The sequence below is a fragment of the Haemaphysalis longicornis genome, unplaced genomic scaffold (genome assembly GCF_048455015.1).
Source record: "Haemaphysalis longicornis isolate Haplotype H1 unplaced genomic scaffold, Haemaphysalis longicornis Haplotype H1 scaffold_1, whole genome shotgun sequence".
NCBI lineage: Eukaryota > Metazoa > Arthropoda > Arachnida > Ixodida > Ixodidae > Haemaphysalis > Haemaphysalis longicornis.
In genome coordinates, this window is record NW_027526203.1 from 268621490 (window position 1) to 268630694 (window position 9205).

A 9205-nucleotide genomic window follows, 5' to 3' on the forward strand; every position below is an offset into this window, starting at 1 on the left:
TTTAGCCATTACTCAGTTAGTCAAGTGCTGGCTAGCGTTTTTAAGAGTGTAGTTTCTTGTTTGTGTGTGTCAAAGTATGGCAATAAAGAAAAAAAAAAGGGATTTGGTGTAGTGGTTCAGCCGCTGACTACAGACGTTGTAGTCCGTGGTTCGATTCTCGCATCGTGTTTCTTTATTTTGTGTGTGTGTGTGTGTGGCCGCGTGGTTAGCGTTTTGTAACAGCAAAACAATTCACGCGGTGAGAGCAGTCGGTCTTGATTTTTTACTCAAGCGGCCGAACCACTCCCGCCCACTGGAGCCAAGGCCGACGTAGCCATCGCCAGTTACGCCCGATCTCCTGTAAGTATTACCAGTGATTAATAATTAACAGTGACTCTGGCTAGTCAGTGAGCGGAAGCGGTTTGGCCGGTTAGGTAAAAATCAAGACCGACTGCTCTCGCTGAAATATTGTGAAGCGGGCGTCAGGTGGCGGCTTGGAGATGCCGTTCGGATAGAGGTAGAGTTAGTCCGACCATCTGTAATTATTAATAATGATTAATAATTATTTATTTATTTATTTATATACCTTAAGGGCCCAATAGGGCATTACATAAGGGGGGTGACATACAGCAGTAATAACAACAACAAATTGCTTCAAAAATGCAGGGTACAGAAATATAATCAGTCAGAATTCCAAAAAATACAGAAAAGACCGCAACAAATATTCACAGAGCAAACACATTGCGAAAGCAGTACTTTTTACACAAGCAAGAGATTACAATGACTAAAATTGGTTATCGGTTTCAAGAAAAGCAAGTAACGCAGTTTGGAAAGTTGATTAGAGTGTGCGACAACGCTAGCAGGTAGTGAATTCCACTCATTTATTGACAAAGCAAGAGGGGAAAATTGGTGTTTCTTTGTGCGAGAAAATACTGGTTCTATCTTATGATCATGGTCGATACGCATAGAAGTGTACGAAGCCGGGTGAATGAAAGTGCGACGAAACGGCGAATCAGTGTGGTATAACCTGTGGAAGAAAGATAAGCGGGAAAATTTTCTGCGCATGGCAAGTGGGGAGAGATTCAAAGTTTGCTTAATGGCTGACACACTTTCATAACGGGAATAACATGACGAGATGAACCGTGCGGCTTTGTTTTGAGCCGATTCAAGCATCTCGGTAAGGACTGCTGTGTGCGGGTGCCATACTATTGCAGCATATTCTAGGGTTGGTCGGATTACTGCGTTATATGCGTGAAGTTTGGTGTCTTTGTTCGCGAGTTTCAAACGACGTTTAAGAAGGCCGAGCTTTCTTAATGCTTTCCCGGTTATATATTCTACATGGGTAGTCCAAGATAAATCGAAATGAAAAAGAATGCCTAAATACTTTATGGATGGAACAGTCTGAATTACTATGTTGTTTATGGCATACACGTTAGGCGAAGGATCTGCTACAGATGAGAAACGGACATGCTTGGTTTTGCTAACATTAATTTCCATTTGCCATATACGGCACCATTCCGATAATTTTGTCAGGTCTGACTGCAAGATGGTTATGTCGTTAGGTTTAGAGATGGGTTTGTAGATGACGACGTCGTCGGCAAACAGACGCAGTGAAGAGTTAATGTTGGACCCGATATCATTAATGCACACTAGGAACAATAAAGGCCCGAGCACGGACCCCTGAGGTACTCCAGACTTGACGGGTCTGGGACTAGAGATAACGTTGTTCAGTTTGACTGACTGAATCCTGTTATTAAAGGGGCACTGACACAAAATTTTGAAGGCGAGATAACTTCGGAGATAGATTGGTGGGAACACACATACATCATCTGCAAAATATCAGCGGCGAATACAGCCTAGAACATATTTAAAATCAGTTTTGAAGTGTGCGAAACGCAACCGAGCAGCCAGCAGAGGACCACGCGCAATTGTAAATAAACAACATCCAAACACGTCACGAGTTTGTGTTTGCCGCTTCCGCACTACCGGCGTTTTGCGCCGGCTCGCGCGGCTCGCCGCTCCAATCGGAGGGCCGGAGGGCGGAGCTTCTGCTCTCGAGAACGAACGACCCGATCGTTGGCGGCGGAGGCGCCGTGATTTCGTCAGCTAATCGGGCAGCTGGCCGCGACCAAAGTTCTACAGCGATTCCAGGCACTCTGTTTCTATTACTGTTTATTACCATTGGATGCGAAAACGCGCCGGAGGCACGAAAAGCTCACTGAGCTAGCCGCACGGTCGCTGTGCAGGCGGCGGCCACGGCCGCGAAGTGGCCCAGGCCGGCGCAGGTAGCTCGAGTGATAGCTTGTTACCGCTGCACGAAATTGTCCCCAAGTCCCGACCATGGTGGCTTAGGTGAGAAAGGAGTTAATGATGCGATGGCGGGTTGCATTAAAAATTGTCATCTGCGCCGCTTACGAGAGCGGCACTCGAATATCCGCCGCAGTGCTGAGCCGAACACATCTGTAGGCGGACCTGTAGGCAGACCGGCCGGCTGCTCCCAGCGCGCGTCTTGCCACCCACCGTCTCGAGCGTCGTGCGTCGTTCTTTAGCCGCGGTAGCATTTGCACTCGCAGCGCCTGCGTCACATCCACGGTCGCGTTTTAATTAAGCGCCTCACGAGATCAGTACGTGGGGGCATTCGCAGAAACTGCCGTCGATGCGGATTCGACAGTGCTACGGCGGCTCTGCTCTGTGATATCCCTCCGACGGTCACGTGGTCAGCTTTGTTCACACAAAATCCACAAAATCCATCGTTTCGCGGCACTCGCTGAAACCGAAACTGCGACTGGCCGCATTGAAAATGCCTCTAATTAAAGAACCGTCGCACGCTCAAGCAAATGAGGTTTCTACAGGTTATAAGTAGGTCACTAGCTACTTATCGCAAAAAAAAAACAAGATGCAAAATTTTTGTGTCAGTGCCCCTTTAAGGAAGCCCTTGATCCACTGGGTTGTTTTATCATCTAGATGTAGATTGCAGATTTTAGCCATTAACCGTTTGTGTTGCACGCGATGGAATTCCTTGGAAAAGTCGATAAAAATCGCGTCGGTGTAGCGAGAGTTATTCATAGAATCGTGCAGGTCCGTTAGCAATTCAAACAGTTGGGTGTCACAAGAACGGTTAGTACGGAAGCCATGTTGGTTGTCTATTAGCAGGTTGTTTGTATTCAGGTGGGAAATTATGTGCGTAAACAGAATATGCTCTAGTATTTTGCATGGAATAGAAGTGAGCGAGATAGGTCGGTAGTTATTAGCTGAAGATTTTAGACCAGATTTAAATGCCGATTTCCAATCATCTGGGTCGCAACCCGTGTCAAGAGACTGCTGGAATATTAGTTTCAATAAGTACGCTGATTTTTGAGAGGTTAATTTCAGTAGTTTAGCACTTATTTCATCAGGCCCTGGAGTAGTCTTGTATTCAAGTCGCTCAATCGCTCGTGTTACACCATGTTCAGTAATGACAATAGGGGAAAAGGGAACGTGGATGAAAGTCTCTGGTAATGCTTGTGTGTCTATTGGAAGCTCATCGGAAAATATGGAGGCAAACTGATTGCTAAATATTTCTACAGTGTCCTCTGGCGACAAAGAATAGCCAAGGTCGTCGTCCAGCAAAGTCGGGTCGTTAGAGTCTTTTGGGTTAACTACGCGCCAGAATTTTTTAGGGTCAGTTTTCAGGAGGTTAGGTAATGTGTGGTTAAAATATTTATGTTTGGCATCTTTGATGATGGCTTCGCTTTCCCTAGATAGATTCTTATAGTTATGCCAATCTTCTGATGCATTTGTGCGTGACGCCTTTCTAAACGCACGCTTCTTTTTATTCAAACTTCTTTTAACATCCTGCGTGAACCATGGGTCGTTTGTCTCTGATCTGATGGTCATTCTTGGAACACAGCTATGTTCGATTTGTTTTAAGAAGTCTCGAAATTCAATCCAGTTTTCATTTGCTGCACGATTTTCAAGATTGGCTTCGAAACGGGGTGCAAAGTCTGCCAGCATACGATTCATTTTTTCAACATTTGCACGTGCGTAATTCAGTAACGGTTTGGTTGACATGATTTTATCGCAGCGTGGTAGAGATAGGGAGCAATGTACGACGCGGTGGTCGCTGATTTCTTCCAGAACATGGGTAACCGCATTATCAGGGTGATTAGTAAGTATTAGGTCTAATATGTTCTTTCCGCGCGTAGGTTCCGTCACAAGCTGTGACATGTGATGCTCGTGCGTTAGGTGCATAAAATTCAGGCTTTCTTGGCGATGGCTCGTGCAGCTAACAGTGGAGGCAGACCAGTCTATACCAGGGTAATTAAAGTCCCCACCAAGAATAACAACGGAGTCGGGGTACTTGTTTAGAACATGCTGAAGGGAATCGTTTAAAAGTTCAACGAACTCCGGGCGGCTATCAGGTGGTCTGTAGCACACGCCAATGACACACGTCACATGCGCCAAGCGCGCAGTGACCCACAAAATTTCGAGGGTTGAATCGCAGACTAGAGCTAAAGGGCAGAACTTTTTCTTAATGGCAATAATTACCCCGCCGCCCCGAGAGCTAGCTCTGTCTTGACGGAATATTGCGTACTCGGCAGGAAGGTTAAGTTCGCTGTTTTCTGTGTCCACCGACAGCCACGTCTCTGTGCCCAGGACAATATCAGCATCACACGCGTACATTAGCGCTTTCAGGTTGTCCAGTTTGTCAAATATGCTGCGGAAGTTTGCAAGGATTACGGAAAGCTTATTTTTAGATGTTGATTTCTGCATGCCTGGTGGATCGACTGAGACGTTGTGTCATGTCGTTAATGGTTGGTGGTTACCGGTTACGTCCACATCACTCTGATTCGTTACCCGCCGCGGTGACTCAGTGGCTAAGGCGTTGCGCTGCTGAGCACGAGGTCGCGGGTTCGATTCCCGGCCGCGGCGGCCGCTTTTCTGATGGAGGCGAAAAGCAAAAACGCCCGTGTGCACGAGATTTCGGCGCACGTTAAAGATCCCCAGGTGGTCAAAATTAATCCGGAGCCCTCCACTACGGCGCGCCTCATCGCCTGCGTTGCGTCGGCGCGTTAAACCCTACAATCAATCAATCAATCACTCTGATTCGTTGAAGTTTCATTCGCAAGATCTTCGAACCTGGATGGCACTTCGACAATGCTGAAGGTGCTACCACGCATGGAAAGGTGGTTAAATCGGATTAAATAGCTTTCATTTTCAATGCGAATGGATTTCGCGAAGTCGCGGAGCTTTTTGCGCGCCAATTGTACTTTGGGAGAATAGTCTTCGTCAAGCCAAACTTTCGGGTATTCCAGTTTTTTAAGTTTAGGAGCATTTCGCAAAACGTCCATCTTTGATTTAAAATTCAGAAATTTTACGATTATGGGGCGGTCAAAGTTCGAGCGCCGCTGACCCAACCTGTGAGCACGTTCGATGTCACCAGCCTGTATGCCGAGGTGGGTGGCAAATAATTCTTTAACGATTTTTTCTGACTGTTCGTACCCCTCCTTTTCTGTTTCGGCAATGCCTTTGACAATCAAGTTATTTCTTCGCATCCTGTTGTTCATATCATCCACAACGTCAAATAATTCCTCGTTTACTTTGGCAATGCTGGTTTTCACTTCGCGCACTGAAACACCTACATTTTCACACTTTGTTTCAATTTGCGGCATTTTGCTTAGATTTTCTTCGATTGTACAGATTTTTGAATTAATACTATGGATGTCCTGTTTTATTTCGGTTAGGGTAGCCGTGGTTTCCTCATGAAGTTGGTTTATTAAAGCCAGAACATCATCGATCTTTGGGCCGGGGTTAGATTCCACATCCCCAGAACAAAGCAGGATGAGTGAAATTAGAGAAACTAGAAGCAGGATGGTGGGTCTAGGGGTCTGGGATCGGACAAAGGCGGCTGCAAATCCAAAGCGAGCATTGCGGGAGTTTTTTGGCTGCCGGCAGGAAACAAATGAGCCAATCCTCACGCGGTAGGTATACAGGTCAACACCCATCACACTTCTCACAAAAAGACAACAAGGTGGGATGTCTCGAGTGGCTTATCAGTGATTCTGGCTAGTCAGTGAGCGGTAGCGGTTTGGCCGGTTGGGTAAAAATCAAGAGACTGCTCTCAACGAGAGTTGCGTTTCCTCTGGACGGAACTTTAGGGGGCCCCGTCACTGTAGTGCAGATGTTAAAGTGACGGGGCCCCGTCAATGTAGTCAGTACCAAAAAAAAAAAAATACCCGGATATACCCGGCACGGGCAACACTGCATAGGTACTCCTGGAGAACCCAGTAAGTCCCTAGTAGGGAAAACCATAGGCACCACATGGCAACACCAATCACGCGCAGAAATCCCAGAGGACCGCCCACTCTCACAACGCTTACGCACCCAGTTGCAGTCTCCTCGGAGAGGCGGAGCCGAGGCGTGGGATGCGTCGCAGCAGCGTTCGTCGAATCTGGCGAATTCGACGCGAACTGAAGGCTAGAGCAGAGGCGCGCGCTGTGTTTTCGCGCCTGCGTGCTAGCCTGGTCGTGAAAGCTAAAACTAGGCGCGCGCGCGCGCCTCCGTTCTCACTGAGTCCTTCTTCCACTCGAGCCTCCAGTAAAGGAGGTCCTTGAAATCGATTTGCCCATGCATAAGCCTTGCGGAATCCTCCCCTCAGCCGAGTGGAGGGAGCAAATAGAGTGGAGAAATTACTCAGAATACCAGGGGTGACTATTTTCCTCTAAACTCTGCGGGGACCCTCCCAAACGGGAAAGTGACCCAGCCTCTCAAAGGGGTCATCCATACAAAATACAAGTTTGCTTTATTCGAAAGATCTCGTGTTTTATAGTGCCCCCAGCGCTTTCCCGGCAGCAAACGATGTCGTATTCACTGAGAAATTAACCAATTTAGGTTAACATTTTGATTCACCCGCCAAATCGTGTGTTTTCGTGACGTCTAACATGAAGTAACAAGGGCGGGTATTCAAACGAACTTCCAGTGCGTCATTAGGCCCTGCAGCCTTCCTTACCGTCAGTCCTCCCAGACGCCTTATAGCCACTGAGCAACCGCGGCGGGTATACGTGAAACCTCGATATATCGAACAGCGCGGTGCCCGCGAAATAGTTCGATATAACCAGAATTCGATATATAAAATCACGTAAAAAACGCGTCATAAACTGGTACAAATGAATAAATTAACGAATTGTGCAGTCAATACTCACTTGGTGCTTCAAAGTATTTATTCTTTTGGCTTAAAGTACTGCAGCAAGATAGCCTGGCGTGTTATACACGACTTCCTCAACGTAGTCCAAACGTACCACAAGCGACAGGCCGGTGCCTTCTATGGAGCTGCAGTAGCGGTGCGGTAGGGCCAAAATCGCTGAAGCCTCGGTCGAAGTCGGGAGCGGGGCACTATCAGCGCTTGCGGGTACAACCTCGGCAGTGTCTTCGTTTGTGCGCTCAGTAGTAACCCCCGCTAGGATCTCCACATCCGTAAGCTCCGCCGTCGTTCCGGTGCTGTCGTCACCGCCAACAAAGTCATCAATGCCCATACTTCGTGGCTCAGCACCAACAAAGCGCTCCAGCTGGCCCCAGGTTTCTTCAAGCTCGCATTCTTCTTTTGCACCGTCCAATTCTGCTTCGGTGCAACTGATGCGCAGCAGTCGGAAACGCCCATCGCGCCACCGCTATCCTCGAGGGTACTGCGGAATAGCTCGCCGCCTGTCAACAGAGCGCGAGCGCTCTGGGCAGTCTGGGGTGGCGGAGTTCGATATACCCATTTCATGTCCGTCCCAGTTCGAAATAAAAAATTAAAAATGCATGTAATTTTCCACGTGATATAGAAAGTGTTCGATATAGGCAATAATTCGATATACCCGTGTTCGATATATCGAGGTTTGACTGTATAATCCTAAATTCATTCATTTATTCATTCGCCTAACTTCACGGACAACCCCGAAAGACAGCACGGAGTCAATGTGCTTCAGCGAGCGAACAAACTATGGCTAAGACATTGTGCTACTGAGCACGAGGACGCGGGTTCGATTCCCGGCCGCGGTGGCCCTTTTCTGATGGAGGCGAAAAGCAAAAACGCCCGTGTGTACGATATTTCGGCGCACGTTAAAGATCCCCAGGTGGTCAAAATTAATCAGGAGCCCTCCACTACGGCGTGCCTCATCGCCTGCGTTGCGTCGGCGCGTTAAACCCTATAATCAATCAAATCAATTTTATATAGCCCAAATGAAGAAAAATTACCATGCCCGGTCTGCGGCGGCCGCACCAACTAAAGGCTGTGACGTCGGGAGAAGGTGCACCGTGATTGGACGATGTCCAAGATTAGCATTCAAACAAGTTTCGGTTTCGGTTTGACATCCGACGTTATTGTTGGATGGGCATTCTCGATATCTCAATAATCGCCATACCGCGCTTCTGCCATGTTGTCGGCTGTAAAATACCCAAGATAAGCCTCCCAGGACGTCTTGGAATCGTAGCAATCACAAGCTGGGGCCTACGCAGTGGATGAACGCCCTCCGCGTCCTCGCAGGCGCTCAAATGCCGTGCGCTTTTCCCCCATATTTGGAGCTTGCCTGTCTGATGCCTGTATCGTAAAAAGCGTGTTCGCACCAGGCCCTGGTCTGCTGATTTTGGCCTGTGCCCACTTCCCGCAAGCAGTCGGTGCTTATGGGAACTGCACGCCAACGAGAACTCGCTAGCGCGTCAATGTCAGTCTGCGCGCGTTCTGCGAACTCGCTCGTGGAGCAGTGAACGTTACTGCGCAAAAATGGTCAATTCAGCATAGAAAACTAAAAATAATCAACCCCCCCCCCCCAAAAAAAAAAAAAAAACGCGCACTATCGTGGATTCAAACTTGCGATTTGCAAAACAAATAGTTCTTCAGGCCACTCGGCCACAAGCCAGCGATGCTAAGGGCGGATATATAAAGTATATATAATATATAGCCAGTTTGAATTTTTATTTAGTTTTAGCATTTCGAGTAGCTTAGATGACTATTTCTTGTATAGCGCTCGTGCAGTAAGCGTCCCCCAAATTCTCGCAATGTCTCATGTCTAGCGACTGCATTCCTTAGACGGAAAAGCGTTCGCAGACGTGTGATGCGTGCTGCTGACCGCTGTTCTAGTTCATCCAGCGCAAGAAGGGCGTCGCGAACCCTGGTTTACGCAATACAATAAAAGTTTTGGTTGATTTTAATTGCTTAGTACCTATTAACTTCGCTGACTTTTATCCCGAATTCAATAGGTGACCGGTA